The sequence below is a fragment of the Lactuca sativa genome, chromosome 5 (assembly GCF_002870075.4).
Source record: "Lactuca sativa cultivar Salinas chromosome 5, Lsat_Salinas_v11, whole genome shotgun sequence".
Taxonomy (NCBI): Eukaryota; Viridiplantae; Streptophyta; class Magnoliopsida; order Asterales; family Asteraceae; genus Lactuca; species Lactuca sativa.
In genome coordinates this window covers 127,596,488-127,618,930 of record NC_056627.2, presented here as the reverse complement: position 1 = coordinate 127,618,930, position 22,443 = coordinate 127,596,488, and positions in this window count along the sequence as shown.

The window sequence follows — 22,443 nt, the reverse complement described above, 5'->3', positions numbered from 1 at the left end:
TGACAAGTTTGTTGATATCCTTGAAATTGAGATGGGAGAGCCTTCGGTGACATAGCCAGCTTTCGTCAGAATGTGCTTTGGATAACAGACATATAGCTGGATTTCCTTTGCTAGGTTTGAGATTGAGAGGAAACATTTCGCCTTTGCGCTCTGATTTGAGAATCACTCTTTTTGTTTTCTTCTCTATTATTTCCGAACCCTCATCGTCAAATGAAACTTTAAGACCAGTACCTCCAACAAGTTGAGATACACTGATGAGGTTATGCTGTAGCCCTTCAACGTACGCAACCTTTCTAATCGAAAAGTCTCCATTTGTTATCATCCCATAACCTTTTATCGTGCCATATGAGTTGTTTCCGAATTTGACATTCCCGCCATTTGGAAGAGATCGAAACTCCCTCAACTCTTCCTTCCTTCCTGTCATGTGACGTGAGCAGCGACTGTCAATATACCATTCTTCGTCGAACTGCTCGTCACTGATAACCTGCAAAATCAATCAGATTTAGGAACCCAAAGTTTCTTGGGTCTACGTGAGCCTTTCACAGGAACAGGAATAGTAAGAGAAATGTCAACAAGATATGTTCTTTTTATTAAAGTTGTTTCATCTTTCTTCTTAATAGTGAAAACTTTAATTTTGTTAGGATTTGTTATAGTCGGTTTGGATTCAGGTTCAGGCGTTTGGGCCTTGGAATGCTTTTGATCATTCTTGACTGAGGAAACCTTCGATTTTCCTTTCAAATCTGTTGAAGATTTTGGATTTTGAGTTTGAACAGAATTGGATTTAGAATGGGGTTGAGAGGAATTAGAATGAGAGAATTTAGACTGAGATGTTTTCTTGACTTGAGGTTCTAAGTGACCCTTTAGGTTTTGGTCATTAGTGGGACCGAACCTTGAACCTCGATAGCTTTTGCTCTCTGAACCGAACCTATGCTTTCGGTAGCTGGTGTTATCTGAACCGAACCTTTCCCTTCGGTTGTTATTCCTTTCTTCCGGCCTAACAACACTTTTCTCTGACTTTGAATTTTTGTCATGATAAGAGAAATGGGCGTTTTGAGATCGCCAAAACTGTTTTCGTTCTGAGAGATTCTTTTTGTATCTCAGATTCCTTTGCTGTTTTTGATTCTTCACTTGCTTTGGCTGTCGGTGGATGTTGGCTTTTTGCTTTTGCTTCCTGTCGGCCGGTTCACTTTTAACAGATGATGTTTCGCTTGTAGGAGTGACTTCTTCTACAGGAACATCTTTTGTACCATTAGTACTTGGAACATCCAAGTGGTCAGGCTTGTTTAGTGGCTCTGGCACATATCTGCCTTTGGTTTACTATGGCGGTGAATTATAGCCATCTGCATTATCTTCGTTTACTATGGCGGTGAGTTCGGCTGGCTGATGTTCGGTTACTCCTGTGACCTTATACACCTGATTTGGTGTTGTTCTCACCTTTTGGTATACAACGGCCTTTTTTTCAAGAATCGGGGACTTATTTTGGGATAAACGAGCAAACTCCACTGAATTTTCAGAAATAAGATTTTTGTGGTTTTCGGGTTCGCTCTTGACAAACTCAGAATTGTCGACTTCATCCTCTATAGAAATTATGCTCATATCATCATCCTCATTAAGCTCAGACGCGTTTTCAACATCAATTTTATTTTCTGAGCTCAAGTTTGCATTCAATGAGTCAAATTTTTGTATGGTTTCGGTCCTTAGTTTCAGTTTATCGTTTTCATCCAAAAGGTTTTTCAGCATGTCCTTATGGTCCTTGGAGTTTATAAAAGATTCAATTTTGTCCAGACCATACATATAAGTTGGATTCACATCATCAGACGAAACTACACTTTCACAATTATATGCTTCAGCATCGATTTCATCCTCCTTAAACTCAAGGAAGGGAAAAATCATGCGATGAATTTTTTGCCTCATTTCACAGTTCAGATGAAGTTGAGTGATGTTAGCATAAAGACGTTTAGCAATTAAACAAAAAACATTTCTCTGTTTCAGAAGTTTTAAATTGTCTCTTTGTAAATAAATGTTTTCGTCCTTAGATTTAATCAACCCCGACTCCTTCAGCTCTATCCACATCCTCCGTTCCTCACTCTTGGATGACACCCTGCTTATTTGGTCAGTTAGGTTAGAATTGGTGACCCGTGTTTGAGTTAAACTGCTATCTAGATTTGAGATTCTTGAATTTAATCTTTTCAATTCTTTTTCATATGAATTTTGTGGGACTTTGAATGAAACAAAACGGATTGTACCTTATTGATCAATTCATCAAGCTCATTGAAATGCACACTGAGAGGTTTTGCTGTGAAGCATAAGTCCTCTCGCTCCTTGGTGTCCTCTTTCCCATCGTCTGTATTGTATCCCCTCATTTGAGATACATCTGTCACCATCAAACACTTCCCACTGCTTTCATCACCTCTTGCAACATACTCCTTTCCATGAGATGGCTTCCTAACTTCATCATCCTCTGAGTCGGTTGACCAGACCTGCACGCCACCGAACTCATCTTCCGCTGCCGAACCCTGCACAATCAAAGCATTCATCGAAGGGTTAGTAGCAACTTTCTTTCTCTTGATCTCTTCCAGCTTTTTCATCAACACAACTTCTTCATCTTTCTCCTCATCCTTCTCTGCCATTTTCTTCAGGACACTGTCTTTGGCATAGTGGTTCTTTCCTCCACAGTAGTAGCAGTTCACACCAGAATCTCCTTCACCTTTCGCCTCTTTCTTTGGTTCTTCTGTCTTCGGTTCCTCCTTAACCTTTTCAGAACTGTAGCTTCCCTGCCAATTTTGGTTCTTATTGGTAGGGAACCTTTTCTTAATGAACCTCTTTGGATTCGACACCATCATTGGATAGTCTTCAGAAGTAAGATCATAGTCTTCTAAGTTGAGATCTTCATCTTCTACCACACATTTGCTTTTAGACAGGAGTGCCAAGGACCCCAAACTTGAGACCAGATTTTTTCTTGCAAGACAATGCTTTCTTGGGATTTCAGAATCCCCACCAGCTTTGCCAGTGAATAAGATTTAAATTGCTCATGAGCTTTAACAGTGGACACAACTGCTCTCCACTCGGGTCTTAGGCCATTCAAGAAGGTTACTTTCTGTTCAATCAGCTTCCTTTCTATATCGTGTTTGATCATCTTGCTAAGAAGATGATTGAAGCGATCAAACGTCTGAGTAACAGTTTCATCAAAATTCTATTTAAATTCACCAAACTCAGACAAAAGCAAGGTCTGAAAAGAATGCTCCAAATCTTCATCTGTGGAATATAGCTCTCGCAGCCTATCCCAGATTTCTTTAGCGGTGCTGCAAGAACTCACCAGCCTAAATGTATCTGATTGAAGAGCGAATCGAATCAGTCTCAATGCTTTAATATTGCACTGAAACTTTTCCTTTTCGTCTTGAGCAACGTCCTTTACGTCCTTTAACAGATCATTATACTCTTTCTGAGTTTTAATGATTTTTGATGTTCCTGAGTGAGCAAATGGTCCAGAAACGATTGCTTCCCAAATAAGGTATCCATTGTCTTCAGATCCAATGACATAATCTTCAAAAGGATGCGCCCAGACTTCGTAATCCTGGGTGTAAAGAATAGGAATCTTCGTTGTTGATCCAATGTTGTTTGAGATGTTGATGGGATTAGATTGTGACTCGTCCATGCTTGATCGTTTAACCTGTTTGAAAGATCAGACTTGTAATATGTAATATTAGGGCAAAACAAATAAATGATGAGTTACGTCAATTATGGAATGACGGCTCAATAAATATTAGTTAATGCGGAATAACCCTAATCGCAAACTCTTTCACAGAAACGATGTGTATGAATTACACAACCTCCTGCTCTGATACCAATTGATGAGTTATAAAATAACTCTTTGATCGATTAGATCTTTGTAACAGGTAAGTAATGAACGTAAAGATAGTAAAAACGAAACACAAGTATGAATCAGAATGTGTCGAATGATTAGATTACTCGATCCTCAGCAGAGCTCGACTAAGAACTTCCACTGTAGAGGATTCTAGGGTTACAAAATAAGAACAATGAATATGCTGAACAATACTTTTCTAATCGTCTCTAATCCCCCCGCTCTAGGATGCATGCAAGCATCTATTTATACTAAACCCTACAAAACTCACAGATGGACAAGCCCATACCGGAGATAAACATTGGACTAGCTAACGAGCCCAATAGACGCAACACAATACTGGACCTAACAATTATATTATTAATGCAATGGATGATGTTGTTGCTTGTTTACTACTTTACATTGTTGTGATACTATACATGACGTCCTCCGCCCCAGAACGTTTCCATTGTTCTTGGTTTTGGGGTGTGACAGATTGGTATCAGAGCATTGTTTATAGTGAATTAAGTATATCAACCCATAAAAGATATACTAACTATAAATACATAAGGGATTAAAAATACTCTGACCAAGAGTTTACATTTAAATAATAAAATACTTAATTAAGTATATGTGCCTGCATTCATACTAAAATCAGTGTCACTAGGACAATACAAAAGAATTAGGATTGTTGGGCAACACAAGTGGGCTTAGAGACATATGGTCAAAACTGGGAAGATATAGCCTGATCACCTATAGTATCTGAGGGTTGACTAGCATGTGCCTAAGTGTAGTTGTGTGGTTGCAACAATGCTAAAATCTTACCAACCCTACCACAATGAGAACAGTAGAACATAACATTAAACTTAAAATACGATAAGAGTATTTGGTGTTACTATAAGTACTTTATACTTGAGAACTAAAATGGGTTCTTTATTACTAAGTTGATAGTTTCTAAGTGGATACAGTAAGGCTATATGTAATTAGGATGTTATAGACTTAGAATATGTGAAAATTTTACTTTACCCCTATTCTTTGTGAATTTTGAGTTAAGGTCACTTATTCGAAGGCCTATCCTGTTTCGATTATATATAACCGGTATGCACTTCACAAATAGTGATGTAACTAATGAATATTTTCTAAATAATTATCTAGATAGTTCGTCTAATAATTATTTTCTTACCCCAATTCTCGCGTAGATAACATGGCTGGACTCCATCCCCACGACAACCTGTTCCTTCCGAACGAAGTTATTGCTGGATGGTTTTGAGAAGAGCCAGATAATGATCATCCGATCCCTCTGAATGATCACCATGCTGAAGACCTTTCGGATGGTGTTAACTCCGAACCCGAGGTTGAAAATCTACCCCAGGCAGCTCCCGTCCCAATTCCTAACCCTCGTCCGGCTTTTCATGGCCCGACGCCTCCATGGGTGGAATGTTTGGAAACATGGAGCGAAGGTCAAGATCAACCTATGTCGTTTAATGGAGACCAAAGCTTCTACAACGTAAGCGAAAGGAGCACAACAGATAGAGTTCTACCAATACTGATCCGTAGAGTTGCCCGAAACGAGATTCAGGGCATGACAGGCCTACAACGTATCGCAGAAGTTAATACAAATGGTGGAATGCATATGCTTCGCACCAGTTAGCTTGAACATGCTCGTGAGAGATCTGAGAGAGACCATGAGACCTTGCTGCAAGCACTAGCTGAAACTCGAGCCGAAGTCATAGAGCTCCGAGTACACCAGAGGGTTTATGAAAGATACCTTCTCGATATCGAACGACAACTGGCTGAACCGAGAGTTCACTAGAGGGATGACCGTCGCCAGGAGTAGATGCTTTACTTTATTTTCCTGGTTAAAAGAAATCGTTTTTCTGTCTATGCCCGATGAGGCATTTTCTATGAAAATATCTTGTACTGTAAGTACTTTTGTTAGGTCTTTATGCTGTCAGGAACTAACTTCTGTGGATATGATGTAAGACCTTTACAAGGTCATTTTCCCGAATCTTTACCTCATGAATATCAAAGATATTGACAGTCGGCTTACTTCCGTCTCCTTCTTTATTCAAGTAGTCTTATCATAATTTCATTGGAGTCTATCTGAAACATGCTTTAGTCAAATCATTGGACTATAGTAATTTAGCTCCGGAGACATTTCCAAGTCTCTTTCAGTGGTTGGATCATGTTATTCGCCAACCTACGATACCTCGGCTTGAGCGACAAACGTCTTGAGACCATTCTACGAACTCACTTCCATTCCGTACTAGGACTGCATCATAGGGATGTAGGTCAAACCTCCGTGAACATACTTCTATTCTTTACATAAACAGTTGAACTAAGTCTAGGTTCAACCATGCTCGCTCACAAATTCATTTTCTTTCCATGAAAGAGAATCATGTCGCCCAAGAAAAGCGATCAACCCCTCAACCAAACACCAACTCTTCAGATTGATGTAGCTACCCTTCAAGCTGCAGTCTTGGCTGCCGTGTCAGCTATTCTGACCCACTTTAACGCGAACAATGCGAATGTTAGCGGGATTTTTAACAACAATTCCAATCCGAGTAACAATCAAACACCTCAACAAGCAGCAAACTACCCCGACACCCCGAGTTCCGAGACGAAGAGTAACAAACGGAAGTTTTGGGCTAGAAAGAAGGACAAATCGCTTAGAGGGACGAACAAGAAACAACCACCGGTAACGACCTTCACAGCTACGACATCTGTACCTCCTACTACCATCCCTTCGGATATACCAGTTGTCCCTAACCCAGCCCGACAATATGCTAGAAATCTCCCAAATTGCATCAAATGTAATTATCACCACCATGGACCTTGTCGGGAGATGCAGTGCTCAAACTGCAACAAAAAGGGGCACACCAAATGTTACTGCAAGAGCCTAACAAGACCGATCAACAATTCGCCCAATGCCGATGTGAACCAGACTTGCTATAGTTGTGGCAAGGTAGGGCACTACAAAAGGAACTGCCCGGAGGCAGCAAAGGCTGGTACAAACGGAATTATACTACCGACCACCGCCGCTAGAGCCAGCCAGGGTTGCTATCATTGTGGTGAGTTTGGGCACTATAAAAGAGATTGCCCGAAAAAGGAAAGAACCCGCGTCCCCATAACTCCTACTAAACACTTCACTTCCACCACCAATGTGGGTGCTGTCCATATATGTCACCAATGCGGTGAAATTGGACACCTCAAGAAGGATTGCCCCATAGCGAAGAACTCGGGTGCAGATGGGAAGATTCTTAGGATCACAGCTGCAGGGGAACCTACTCTGGAACCCTCGTTAATGTAATTTAGGTGTGTTGTTGTAACAAACTTATAAACTATCCAGAACTAGTGCAACTAGAGTCTTACCTTTTGCGAGATCCTGTTTGTATAGGGATGGTCGTGCTGCGTATACTTGTCTTTTGTAAGTATACCTTATCCGCAGCAATAGTCTTGTAGTAAATCTAAGGTACTGTAACTCTGTTCATGGTTGCACGGTTGTGTTTTGTCTGTACACGTCTTATGTTCAATCTAATGTCTTTAAGTTTCTGTATGATTCCGACATTATCATACAACTAGATTCAATTTGATCGACACCATACCAGCTTCATACGTACATCTCTTTATCAGTAAACGTCTTTCTAACGAAATCGTCATTTCAGAACACCGAAGTACCCATGACTAGAGTACCTCATAGTTCCTCTCCTTTCCGAAGAAATCCCCGAAGTACCACTTGTGCAATACATCAAGTTTAACCCACAGATTCATACGGTTGGTCTATTGCTGAGGAATGTATACATAAGGGTAATGTATAATCAAGGTTCTACAGGTTTAGAATTGATGATTCCACTTTAACTTCTTTTTCCCTACTGGGATATGAGCTTAAAGAAGAATCAGTTATTCGACTACCTTTTCAGTTTTAATTATACACGACTCGTATACACGAGATTGTGATTGTGAAAACATGTATGAATTCTAATATGAACTTTAGGACGGAGAACTGCCTAAGTCTACGTGTAATCGCATCGTCATGTGCACAAACTTAGAACCCAGTACGACTCCTGTAAATCGATCGCCCTACAGTCTAAACACCTACGGAGACACAAGAGCAGCCCGGACAACTTAACGAAATACACAAAAATAGAATTAGAAGACTAGGCTTCTCACCCTGGAGAACTCCGGTCTTATTCTTCCAGAGATCGACGGATTGCATCGTATGTACCTCGGATATCGAGGACTCCGTCAAGATTTTTCATTAGAAATCGTTATCTCTGCCTCGTATAGATGAAATGGTTGAGCAAACGCAAGGAAAGAATTACTTTTAGAAATGGATCCGAGATCTGAATATCACCAGTTCGAGTGTTAGGGAAGGATGTCCGGAAGACTATCTTCCGAAATCAATGCGGACACTTCGAGTCCGTAGTGATACCCTTCGGATAGGACCAATACGCCTATAGTTTTCATGAGCTAAATGATTAGGGTACGTCTTTCTTACTTGGATCAGTTCGCCATTTCTCCCTGTAATGACTTACTTATCTACCCTCGGAGTAAGAAGAAACGCATGGAAACATTTCCTTCAGAGGAATTTTTCGCGAAGTTCTCTAGGCACGAGTTTTGAAATTTAAGAGTTAAATTTCTATGACACACTGTTAGTGATGTGGGAAATTTTGAGTACTCTTACAATTTGTCAAAACCGTTGAGAATTTGTCGAAACTAGAGACGTCGACAGACATTCGCCAAATTCTAGATCTAACAGAACTACTATCATAGTTCATCCAGAACCCCTCACAAATCACAGGAAACTGTACGACCTTGACCCGACAAGGAATGACCCTTGACTGGGAAGTTAAACAAGAAAAGGAAACCTTGGAGATTCCAAGTGAGAGACCAAGTTCTTTAGGAAGTCTCACTCTGGGAACGACTTAATACGCTTCGTAAAGCATGGAAAGCTAAATCCAAGATAGATAGGACCTCTGAGATTCTTGCCAGAATCGGTCCTGTATCTCACAGACTAGATCTAGTCCGCGAACTCAGTGACGTACATTCTACTCTTCACGTCTCGATCGTGAAACCGTACCTTTCCGTTAGGACTCTTGTAAGTCTACTCGTCGAGATCCTCGCCTTCGTATTAGAACCGTAGTGACCCTCGACCAGGAGGTCAAGCGGACGAAGCAACGCAGTCGCCCGTTTGTGAAGGTTCGTTTGGATACCAACCGAGAACCCGATTTCACTTAGGAGCTCTAGAACCAATCGATTAGGAAGTTTCCTCCTCTCGACTCGATCATTCATACCTACTTCCTTATCTAAATTCTAATTTCGGGACGAAATTCCCTTTAACAGGGGGATGATGTGACAACCTGAAATTTTCATTCGGTCAAACCCTAAAAGTCAACCCCTTCATATCATAAATCAATGTCATTATTCCTTATTTTTAAGAAATATAAATTTCTTTTGATTATTTTAATATTATTTTAAACGAACGGGTGAAAGAAATTGTCGTCTCGGGTTTTGATTTTTGAAAACCGCAAACACTTCGCGTATTAGAAACACCCGACCAAACTTTTATGTTTTGGGTTTAGAAATCACCCAAAACCGTAAAATCATGCCTATGTATGAGTTTACTCCCCAAAAAGTTAGTCATTTGTGTTTACTCCCCAAAAGTCAAAAGAGTAAACTCCAAAATATCGTCTCAAGTATCATCCAAGATTTAATTCCAAATCTTCAAAGTTGTAAGTGTTCTAACCATTTCAAGTTAGTAAAACACTTAATCTAGTGTTTGTGCATCTATTCATCCATTCATTTATGTATTTTGTCTAGATTTTCCAAAACACCAAGAACACACACTAAGTGTTCTTGGCCTTTTAGCACAAATCAAGCCTTCCAATAGTAAGTACTTCCATCCTTGAGCACTATTGAGCTAGTACTACATTTAAACATCAAGAAAATATGTCAAGAACACAAGATTGGAGGTGTTCACGGTCCAAGAATGTTCTTGGGCCGTAAACACCATAAAGGGCACCAAAGTGTGCCTAAGTCCTTATCTAAGCCCTAGTTTGATGTTTAAACCATCCTTGACATATTTAAACCCTTCCTTATAGTGTTTAAGCCTTGAAAAAGCACCAAAACCCCCACTGTTATGTTTTCATAGTTTCGGGATTTCCCAAAAACTGTAAACACCCCAAAAGGTGTGTAAATGTCCATTAAAAGTCCCATGATTGTTCCTTAAGGCTAAATCTAACCTAGACTAGTGCTATGATTGAGCTAAGGACTTGAAAACCCCAAAAACCATAAACTTAGGAGAAATGGTTCTTAGACCGTAAACTCCATTTAGGAGTGTTTTGATGCCACACAACACTTCCTAAGACTAATTCATGAAGTAGGAATGCTTGGAATAGCCTAGAAGACTTCAAATCACCAAATGGTCAAAAGGTTAGGAGTTTACGACTGTAAACTCAAGAGTTTATGACCGTAAACTCAAGGGGTGTTGATTCTTAGGGAGTAAACTCATTTTAAGAGTGTTCCTTGAACCCCAAACACATTAGCCTTTCCCTACAACACTTAGATGCAACCCTTGAGACTTATAACACTTGTATAAAGTGTTTAGCATGTCCTAGAATTTCTTAACTTTGTTTATTAGTTGTTTAAAGACTAATTGTGTATATACATATATGCTTATATGTTATTAGGATCTTTGTGCGTGTCTAAGTCTTCACTTGACACCAAGCACTTATCCGACACTTCCTTCCGATCCACTTACTACAGGTGAGTTCATACCCTTTAATCAATGTTTTAACTATTTTTAAATGTTTTATGGGGGGGATACAAGTAGAATCATGCTACTTATTATATCAATCACATGTGATTAATAAGCAGCATTCGTCTACTCATTAGCCGTTTTACCAAACAGTTTCCTTCAAAATGTTTTTCATAAACACTTTATGTGTTTAAAACTCCTTATTACACTGTACATTTTACTCTGTATGTTACATTTCAAACTTATTTACAATTGTGTTTCAAACAAATGATTCTTTATACTAAACTGTTTTATCAAACCCATGTTTTCAAACCGTTTTATAGATTGACATCCAGTCGATCTTTTCTTAGAAAATATTTATGTTCAAAGGTTTTACAAAACTTATTTTATGCTTTTATATTATAAATTGCATGCCTCTATATGTATAGTTATATAAGTAATGTTTAAAAGACTTAGGAACGCTATCCACCTTGTTTCCTTTTCCTCGATTTGGATGTGGTCTGATAGGATATCGGGTACCCGTCCGAAGGTTGTTTAAATATTAATTATATATCATGTGTACATATATAGTCATAAAAGTTCTTCTAGTTCATCAAATGCCCTTGGGTAGCAAGGGTATACATCCATGTCCATTACGTACCAGTTAGATTACTAGTAAACTACCATATGGGTAGTTTAGGAAGATACTAGAACTATTACCAAAACGAGATATCATACAATGAGTCAGTTCATTCATGAGTCAATACTTTCTAGAACAGATACAACTATACTAGGATAAGACCATATACAACTATACTAGAAAGAGAGCATATACAACGATACTAGAAGGAGAAACAATACATTACTATACTTGCTAGATAGAGAGAGAACACACATTACAGCTAGCACACGTAGAACATTTCAGTACATTACATATACATAAAATACGTTGATAAAATTGTGATCCACTGTATCGGAGCGTGCCTTAAATGTCATGGCCCGAGTTGTAGCCAGATTTTCTTGGAGGGAGAGCGTGAGTTTGCGTATAAATCTATACTGGATTGACTATCCTACACCTTGCTGCTAGCTACAGCCGGACCTGCAGGTCTGCGGGTGCCAAACATCATTCCTATTTATGACCATACTTATGTCGTTGTTACCAGTCAATAGTATGGTGCAATTAATCACATTATGCCTTAATATAAATCCAGTTTAAGGTAGTTAGTACAGCAGTAGTTCTTATAGCACTACACTATAGTACTACATAAATTTTTTCCTTTTACATATATTTAAGTACTCTTTCACTTAAGCATTAAATGTAAAACTATATTTTGTTAATGATAGTTACACTTGGAAAATTACACACTTTTACAAGAAACAAACATTCAGAGCAGTTAGGTCTTGGTAGAAGACTACATTTAGAGTAGTTAAGTCTTGGTAGAAGACACTTTCATATAATAGTAGGAATCATAGGGATTTCTAGGGTTTTTCAAACATTTGCAGTTGTTATACAAACATTTTCATACTTACAGTTCGTATACAGTTTTATACTTACAGTTCATATACACTTTCAATACTTACAATTCATATACATACAAATTCTTACATACAAATTCATACATACAAATTCATACATACAAATACTTACTTACAAATTAAGACACTAAAATACTTATGATCTCACCAGCTTTAAAGCTGATACTCGCTTTCAAAATTTCTTGTATCCTCAGGTCATCTATAGACAGGTGCAAATGCAAGGTTTAGAGAAGATGGAGCTCGTTCAAGACTCATCTTTCATTTTGATTTATGCTTTAGTGTCTATTATAATTTGATTGAACACACTTGTATAATAATTATTGATGAGTTATAAAATAACTCTTTGATCGATTAGATCTTTGTAACAGGTAAGTAATGAACGTAAAGATAGTAAAAACGAAACACAAGTATGAATCAGAATGTGTCGAATGATTAGATTACTCGATCCTCAGCAGAGCTCGACTAAGAACTTCCACTGTAGAGGATTCTAGGGTTACAAAATAAGAACGATGAATATGCTGAACAATACTTTTCTAATCGTCTCTAATCCCCCCGCTCTAGGATGCATGCAAGCATCTATTTATACTAAACCCTACAAAACTGACGGATGGACAAGCCCATACCGGAGATAAACATTGGACTAGCTAACGAGCCCAATAGACGCAACACAATACTGGACCTAACAATCTCCCTCTTTGCATTAATTTGGAGCGAGACTATCGTTTCTTCTTGGTTGGACCAGCAGCAACAGGAGCCTTCTTCACATGTATGTGTGAGTCAAGTGAAAGACTAGGGGATCGGATACACTTGGATGTGCACTGGTCAGGTCCACCACAAAGAACGATACGACTATTCGTCATGATTTACTAAAGTTAGTAAATATGGTTATGCTTACAAGATTAATTATAATTCTGAACCATTGGAAAAGTTTTAATGTATAGGAAAATGAATAAGAAAAATCAATTTAGGCAGAAAGATAAAAGTTTCTCCAATCTAAAAAGAAGGGATAGTAATTTAATATCGTGTTTTTATGATCATCTTTATGATTATGGAACCATGTCACAATTGATCCTCTAAGGATACCTTAGTGCATTTGTATAGCTAAGAAGAGGAATCGTGAATTGTTGAAATGGTTAATTCAAAAGGTGAATCATACTTCGTTCCAAAATCAAATCTTTGAGTCATACTCCAAGATTGTAACTTGAGTGACATAATCTTAAGAAAGGTTTCTAACACTTATCAAATGTAGAGTAAAATTTTTCTTACTCTTGTACATTTGAAATTGTTAAGTTGTGATGTTTTGGATAAAAAAAAGATCAACTAAGACCGATTGTCAGAAGTGTTTTTCTTGATAAGAAACTACACTAACTCTTGAATATTTGTTGTCAAGTATTATTTCTTGACAAAGAGAATCTTATATGTCAAGAGGTCAGTGGGAGTCTTAAAGATCTTGAAAAGTTTCAAGAACTAATCAAGAGTAAACCCATTGTTAATCACTAGCACACGACTTGAGGTTTATAACCTATCATGTTGACATGTTTTATTTATGTGCCCATTCCAGTTAAATCTGACTATGCACGTGAGTTCTATGAGTACTCAATTGTTTGCATAACAACTTGGAAGCAATGGCAGGCCTTCGTGCTGCTAGGTGGCAAGAAATTAAGATTGAACAAGTTCAGTCCATAAGTGTTTGGATTTGTCAATAACCTTGTCTTATGATTATGGTTATGAACAATTCACATAGATAGGAACACATACACCATAAAATCTAAGTGTCACAAGGTTTGTCTCCAATTCATGAAAATGATTGTGAGGAAATGCTTTCAATAAGTAGATTTTAAGGAGATAGCATTTGTGATATTTGCACTCTCAAATTCAATTATGATTACGACATCCCTCTTCATAGTTCGAATTGTGAGAAATAGAAAATAGTTTGAACATTCGAAACTTATTGTTGTAAGTTCTGAATAGTTTAGACACATATATGAGCTTTCTTATAAAGGGTGTATGAGCTTAGATAAAGGCTTATCAAAGCATCTTGTATCATAAATCTGAACTTTGGTAAGAAAGTTAACAAGTATTGATTTCTAGAAGTCCAACTGATTTCTGGATACATGTCAAAGCTAGTAGGAGCATAAGTGTTATGTTAGTAAGATAATAATTACTATGCTAGTGGGAGCATAATTATTATGATAAGTGTTGCAATTTAGCAATGTTAATTATAGAAAACAAAAGTTTCAATTCACAAAGTTGCAGGGTTTGAAAAGTTGTTTTGCTATAATTAAGGGAGAAGAAATTATACTTCATTTCAAATCTAAAAGCTTAGATTATGAGATTTTAATCAAATTTAGTGAAGGATATATATGAATGTTATGTTGAAAATATTCCACATGAGGAAATTCTATATATGGAAATGTTATAGCAAGATACTGGTAAAGTATCATGTCTTTATGTAAGACATTATGAATCGTATTCCATATGCTTCGAGTATAGAATCGATTGCATATGCTATAATATTTATGTGTTCTGAATTTTCCAAATTCCTAGGGCATTAAGAGGGAAAAAGGACTAGAACCAGGTATGACTAAAGTTATTAAACAACTATCAAGGAGATCTGTTGTTCGCTAAGGATTGGTTGCTTATGGATAGTTGGAAGTATAGTAATGAGTGGGCCATATTGATATGATTTTGAAAAGATAGGATTCTATTAAGAATGGATAGTCATATGGAAATTATGGAAAGGTTTCCATAATGGGAGTTGGATATCAAGAATCTGAGTAAGTTAGAAAATTTTATGCAAGAAGGATGGTCAAGGGAATGTGCTTTGAATATTAGACTTCGTATCTATGGAATTGTCTTGTAACAATCTCCAATAGAAACTTTTGTAATTGGCAAAGTCTTTGTGACTTGTGTACATAGTCATTACAAAAGGATCATTGCATATAAGCTGAGAATCTAACAGATTACAGTAAGTGGCAAGGACTTGGTATTCTTACACTTACGATAAGGGTTTGGAGTTGTGAAATGAGAGTCATTGGAAATGTTTATAATTGATCTATTTCAAAAAGTAAGGACCATATGTAAACATAGCGTGCATGCTTGGAGCACGGGATAACTATTGTTTCAATTCAAGTGTTATGTTGATTAAATCGAAACATTATACAATGAATAATGTATAATAAATATGGCGATTTAATAAAATGTGTTTAATTTATATTCAAAAGTTTTGAGACCATATTGGATTCGATTGTTCTTGTGTTTCACTTTACATGTTTTGACTTCTCAAATAACTAGGCTATTCAAACTATCCACAGTTGATCATACTTTGGAAGTAGGTATTGAGGTAAGACTGTCATGAATCCGTCTGTAGATTGTCTAAAGGGTTAGCATAACACAAGTTTGTTGCAGTATTTGAGTACTCCTGTAATAAGATTTGAGTATTGGATTAAACCCATGCTCATCTGAATCACTTCATGGAATTTATCTCTAGTGATTGTGAGACAATAATATCATATAGTCTTCAAACTAAGATATATGAGTTGTTGACTACGAGTTGGTTGGGCAATGATGATACGAAAACACATCAGTAACTTGATGTTATAAAATGTATCATTGTGCATGATTTAATGATTAGTTAGTACAAGCCTATAGTGTCGAAGTTTATATATTCCTTTTATCCTAAGAGGATTAAAAGTGATATCTTGGGCCCCTCGATGATTTTGTTTTGACTTATATGTCGGGCCCGGTCAGAATTAAATTGATGTGTTCAATTATGTTCTATGTCAGGCAAATCGGAAATCAGGAAACAAACTGCAGGACAATAAGTATGAATATATTCGATTTATTTGTCCGCATGATATCTTCTGAACAGAGGAATATATGATCCCTTATACAAAGGACACGCCACTGACTAGGTCAGAGTTCGACAACGGCTTTTGAAAGCTATGATTGCTAATCAGATCTGGAAGTCACATTGGAAGTTATATTTATTAGACTTATCTAAGTGGGAGACTGTTGGATTTAGTGTATAAGCCCATAACTATTACTGGGATGTACTTGACCCGATTGTAGCATGGTCTTTTTGGGTTGCCTTCACCAATGCAATTTGATAGGATGGACTTTTGAGAATAAGGCTATTTGTGATTTATTAATATATTATAAGTATAATATATTAATTGAGAAATCATATTATTTAATTAGTATTGATCAAGAATTAATTTGGAATTAATTTTGTGATCAAAAGAGACTAATTAAATATACGGGGACAAATTAAGTAAATCAATGATTCTTATAGTGTGGGCCAATGATCCATGGTCAATTAGGATGGGCTAAACCAATGTGATAGTCCATGGAGGTTTAACCCATGGAGCCTAAGTAATATGAAAGGTCATGGTGCATTAGGATTTGCAAAAATGTAACCTTATCATATGTTACACTATAAAAGGAACCCCTTAGAGCCATAATCGGTTGCACCTATCATTTCAAAGAGTTTGATATTGATTTTGTGCTAACTAGCTTATTCTCCTAAGCCTCCTCTTGCATTTGGTATTTATGATGCATTAGAGGCATCATACTTGAGGTGCTAAAGCTTTTAAAGGCCAAGAAATACAACTACATCAAGAGGTACTCATATAACTATGAGTTTTGTATTGTATATCCTCCATTGTATGCTAGTTAGGATGTATGCTTTGGAAAATTGAAATGCATGTATAGTTAGAGAAAACATAGATCCAAAGCATCTAGGGTTGCATGTGCACCATAGGAGTGTTATAGTGCTTAAAACCCAACAGTCCTTGTGAAAATTTACCATAAGGGTGCACTCAAGTCAAACCAAGGACAACATGCATTCTGTCAGAATAATTTGCTCGGCTTTGAACAACCATATCTCACTCATTACTCAACCAAATCACGATATTATTTTTCTAAGGACTTGTTCCTTGATTTAACTTTCGAACCTAAGTAGCCTTAGTATAAAACATTAGGAGTTTGATTTTTGACGATTTTTACAAAATGGTTGCGCAAACAACACTTTTTCTATGATCACTAGTTTTGCATTACATGATTAAAGGTCTTAAACCCCACAATAAATATTGGGAAAACTATTTTAGAAACATAACACATCCATCACAGAAGGCCTAAAATTTCATGACTTAAAATCCCATAAAAGTTTGTACACAAATTCGTGAACTTTCAGTTACATTTGGAACTCATGCACTATATAGTGCTACATTTGATAATTTGTTGAGGTTGAATACCACATTTAGCTTCAAAATAAGTCTAAGTCAAATTGTTTTATGAAAGATCATGTTTTTAAGAGGTGTTCTGTGAAACCCAATGTGCTTAAACAAAATCCTTATTTTTCTACAGTAATAATAATTTAATAGCCATAAATTTAAAATAATAATTTACAGAAGAGACAAAAATCTGAAAAATTGTAGTACTAATATATCCACAAAATAGGAATGCCATCTAGAATTTTAGACAATTTCGTCACTATTTGTTATTATATTGATATTTTTTATTGAATTGGAGCATGAATTCACAAAGTCGGGTCATTTGACTCAAAAGTCCCGAACCAATATTTTTCTCAACTTTGGGAACATTTTCAGCACCTGTAAAAATTAAGTTGGGAATTTTGGAAACTGGTTAGCATTTATTCTGAATTGTTCCTATTATTTAGGCTTTAATTTACCAATAAATATCAAATGACCTTCAAAAATGTCTATAAAATTTCTGGATACTAATGCCCTCTGTTAGAACTAGAAAATAAACTTTTATAATTTTTGGAGTTAATTTTCATGCATTTGTGAACTTTTGGATACAATGCACTATGAATTCAATATTACCGATAATAAATCGTTCACACTTTGGGCACTTTTACCACACCACTAGTTGAATAGGTAGTTCTTAGATAATAGTTTAGTGATTTATATCTCACTAAAAACTATTTGTTCCAAAATATTAAATATTATTTATAATAGAGATTTAAAGATTTGAATATTAATCCCTCTTGTTTTATTAATTGTTACATTGCGTCATCGCAATTAATTAGAATTAATAATAGATGAATAAATTTAAAAAGTTTTAAACTTACCCCTTGTATTTATACATATTAGAATTGTATCTATTATATATGAGAAAGTTACAACATCCATCCTTGTGTGTTTTAAATATTGACATTATTAGTCTTACCATTACTAGGCTCACCCATTCTGATGTAGGGTGATGTGCACAAAAGTACCCACTAATTTTATAATTCATAACCTAACTAACTTGAATAACTAAAATGCACCTAGGCATTGTACCTAGTCGAATTATAGAATAGTTGGGTAAGTCGGGTGTCGATCACAGGGAACATTGTTAACTAATTAATCTACTTACTACTAAATTAATCTAATTATTAACAGCTTAAAAGGGTTTTATCTGATTTTACAAGATTAGACAAACTTTACTCAAATTCAATCAATTACTAAAAATACTTCTGTTAGTTCGAATCCACTTTCCCTTAATGGTTTATAATTTAGCTATGACAATTACTGTTGGTACTAATTAAGATAGTATTAGCAATTTAGCTCTAAATCTACTAACTTTAATTAATTCATGTACGTCTATGTATGGTCACACAATAGTTAACACATAATCAATTGTTGAATAAGATTGGAGCCATGTAAGATTGATTAATCAAAACACAATTACAGTCATAATATGTGTTCTCTAGCACAACTTAACTCAATGATTCAATTACTTATCTAACATTGGTTTGATCTTAGCTCTAATAAACTAGTGTGCACTGAATTATTAAGTATTCAAATTCATGCAATTTTGTATTCACTAACTACACAGAACAAGAATTTAAAGCAATTAAATATTAAATTAAACATGCTTGGTAAAATCAATCAACACAAGCATATTACCAACAAGTAAAGTCAAATATAATGCATTAAAACCATGAGTTCCAGCTTCATCTATCTAACATAAGCAGCTAATTATGAACCTCTACTATTTTGGTGTTGAAAACCTTCTTCCAAGACTTTTCTTCTACTGAAATTCGTCTTCTGAAACCCTTTTCTCCAGCCAAAAGTCTCCTAAATTGTAATGAGCAAGAGAATTTATACTATTTCATTTTTCCAAGTTCACTTCGTGAACGATAAGGATTCACGTTGTGAATGCGAGTTTTCCGTATTCGACAAGGATTCTTTCACCCGGATGCATATCTTCTGAAACACCCCACTCACATCGTGAACATCAAATTACTCACGTCGTGAGTACGTTTTTTGCTGAGTTTTTCATCATTCTTCCCTTCAAGCCTCCATAGTTCCAAGTATTGTCAGTTTCAGTCCCTATCTTCAAGAATGCTTCTATTTTGGCTACAAATAACAATTTATCCTTATAAGTGCCATTATTCTATTCAAATAACCAAAATATATGTAAAATGTACTTAAATATTGCCTAGAAATGTGTATAAATTTGGCAATATCAAAATACCCCACACTTGTGCTTTGCTTGCCCTCAAGCAAATCTGATTTTTAACTCAAACCTTGATCACCATCATCACATAGAACAATCCAACTCAAACTCAGCCATTATGCCAAGACCTCAACGCATGCATTTGTGTCTAAAATTTTTCCTAGGTAACCCCCCTTAATTCTAAATACTCACAATCCTCATAAACACTTACCCACTTCTTTTGAACAATGCTCATTTTATGCAACCCTCCGAATCAATCCTCAGAACACTCTCTAACCTCAAAGTATTTTTGTAAAGCCACCCAAGCATACATAAACTAGAAAATTACAACTTTTAGAAGATACCACAATATGGAGCTCTTGATTCTTCACTTCTTGATATTTTGATCTTTGATTTCTTTGAATTCACCATCTTTTATGTAATTTTGATATCTTCAAGTTTTGAAACTTCAGAATTTTCGATCTTTGATCTCCATAGTTTGACACTTTTATGCTCCAAAAATTCTTCAAATTTTCACCTTTTGGTAATTTCTCTTTTTTTACATCTACTCACTTTTTATATCACTCAAAAAACCTACATGCTTAAGTAGGGGCACTTTACTTCAACCTTTATTAGTTAAGATATTAGTTTTCCTGGATACATTTCAGGTTTAGGCTACTAAACATATTGCATCCCTCAAACTAAGCGAGGTTGTGTTTTTGTTCCATGATTTCACTAGAATAAAGGAGGCCACAAATGCACTATAACGTGTATCAGCTTAACTAAACATTTGAGCACTCATCAGATCATCCCAATGCAATACTAGCAGCTTAAGTTTAAATTATTATTACTAGAAATAATATTAGATTATTATTTCAAACCTATGAAAATTTTCAAATTTCCTAAGTTTTCTACCAATTTACTTTTTTAATTTTTCGACCCCCTACCCCACACGTATTACATACAATGCCCTCATTATATGCATGAACTAAATAAAAGTAGTAAAATGGAGAAAAAGGAATAGACTCCCTTGGGATAGTGGCGTGATCAAACTCCATAAGTGTGTACAAAATGCGCATCTTGAATGTGGAACTTCTTCTAAACAGGAACGTGGATCTTGATCTCGCGAATGATGTAAATGAGCCAACACGCGAACAAGCAATGAATCGAAACTTCAATCTCCCATAAGAGTAGTGTAAGTCTTCCAAACATATAGAAATAATGTGGGAAAGCATACACCACAGTGTATAATAGAGGAAACAACCATAATGATCGTAATAAAAAATCCAAATTTAGTGAAACTAGAAAACTCACGACGTCAAGTCGCGGGAATGTAGATTCTGAAATCCCTTGTAACCCAACTCACTACGTGAGTAATATAGGCTCACGACGTGAAAACTGGGCGACTAAAAAGTAAAACTGCCCATTCTTCCTATTATTTTTGGCATTCCATTCCAATATCCAAATTGATAAAGACACTTCTGAATGTAGAATTTCTATGACTCCTTGCTAATTTCATCCTCTCTCTCGACTCACCCCACACTTATTTTTAATTATGGGTCTCGACTCTTAACTTCTTAGACTCTAACGACACTTGTCTAAACGAACACGACTCTTGACTTGACTTTTACTCCCTTCCCAAAATTCCTTAGCAAGCTTTAATCAAACAACCAAAAGAAAATAAAAGTAACATAATAATTTATGAGAATAAATCTCAGATCGATTAGATATTTCACAGGTAAGAATATGAATATCAAACAAGACAAACACAATAATGATACGAACATAGAATGGAATCAAAGATGTGCTTATGATTCAAATAAAGTCACGCCTCAACAGAGCTCGATGAAGAACTTCCACTATAGAGGTGAGATAAGGTTTACAAAAACTCAATGAGAAAAATAATGAAAGCGTTAACTACAAAGACTGCATGCATGCAGCTTATATAATAAACCCTAGTACAAAACATGCACGGTTGGACAGGCCCAATACCGGCAACCAAAACTAGGCTAAGGACGGAGCCCATGAAGCAATATAATAATCCCAACAATCTCCCCATTTGCGTCAAATGAGGCGAGAGATTATTTCTCCTATGTTGGCTTCACAGTCTTTATCACCTTGAACAGTCGAGGGATTATCGCTAGAAGTGTCTGCCGAAATTGGATATACCACCTCAACATATCAGTGAACAACTTCTTGTCAGCTGCAGTGTTCTGATCACACCTCTGAATAATCTCCCAAATATGCTCCAAGCAAGAAGTTGAGAAGAGGTGTTTGTCAACAAGAGCGAACAGGCATTTCTGTCCTCTTCCACTGACGAACATTACAGTGTGGTACTTCGAATCAATCTTTCCCTTGACCATTGTATTAACATTGCCTGCTTTGCCCATAGTTTTGATCGTGGTTCGCTTGTTAATGGCAGAAGCAATCTCTTGGTCCATCTTCGCTATCTCGTGAATGTAGCACACAAGCATTCGCTTGACATGGTTAGAGATTGGCTGACACTCCTGTGGATTTGACAATAAAATATTGTTTAGGAGTATCCAGTCGTGGGGATTGAGGTTCGGTAGATCAATAAGATTGAAGCTATGAGCCGAGCCTTCAGAGTCTCGAGTCACTTTGAATTTTACATTAATGAACTTCCTTGCTGAGTAGGGCTTCAAAACCTTGACAGTTGTAATTTTCTTCGAACTCCAGGTCAAGTACTGGGGTTGAGCAAACTCTAAGTAGAACTCCAACAGGTCCCTATCCACCTTCGGGTCTGGAGATGGGACGACAACATTCAAATTAAAGTAGTGAAAAATGAATGCCTTTCGCGTGACCGGCATGTCAAACTGTGCATCCTTGGAGTTATCAAGCCCATATGACATCACAGGCTCAAGCC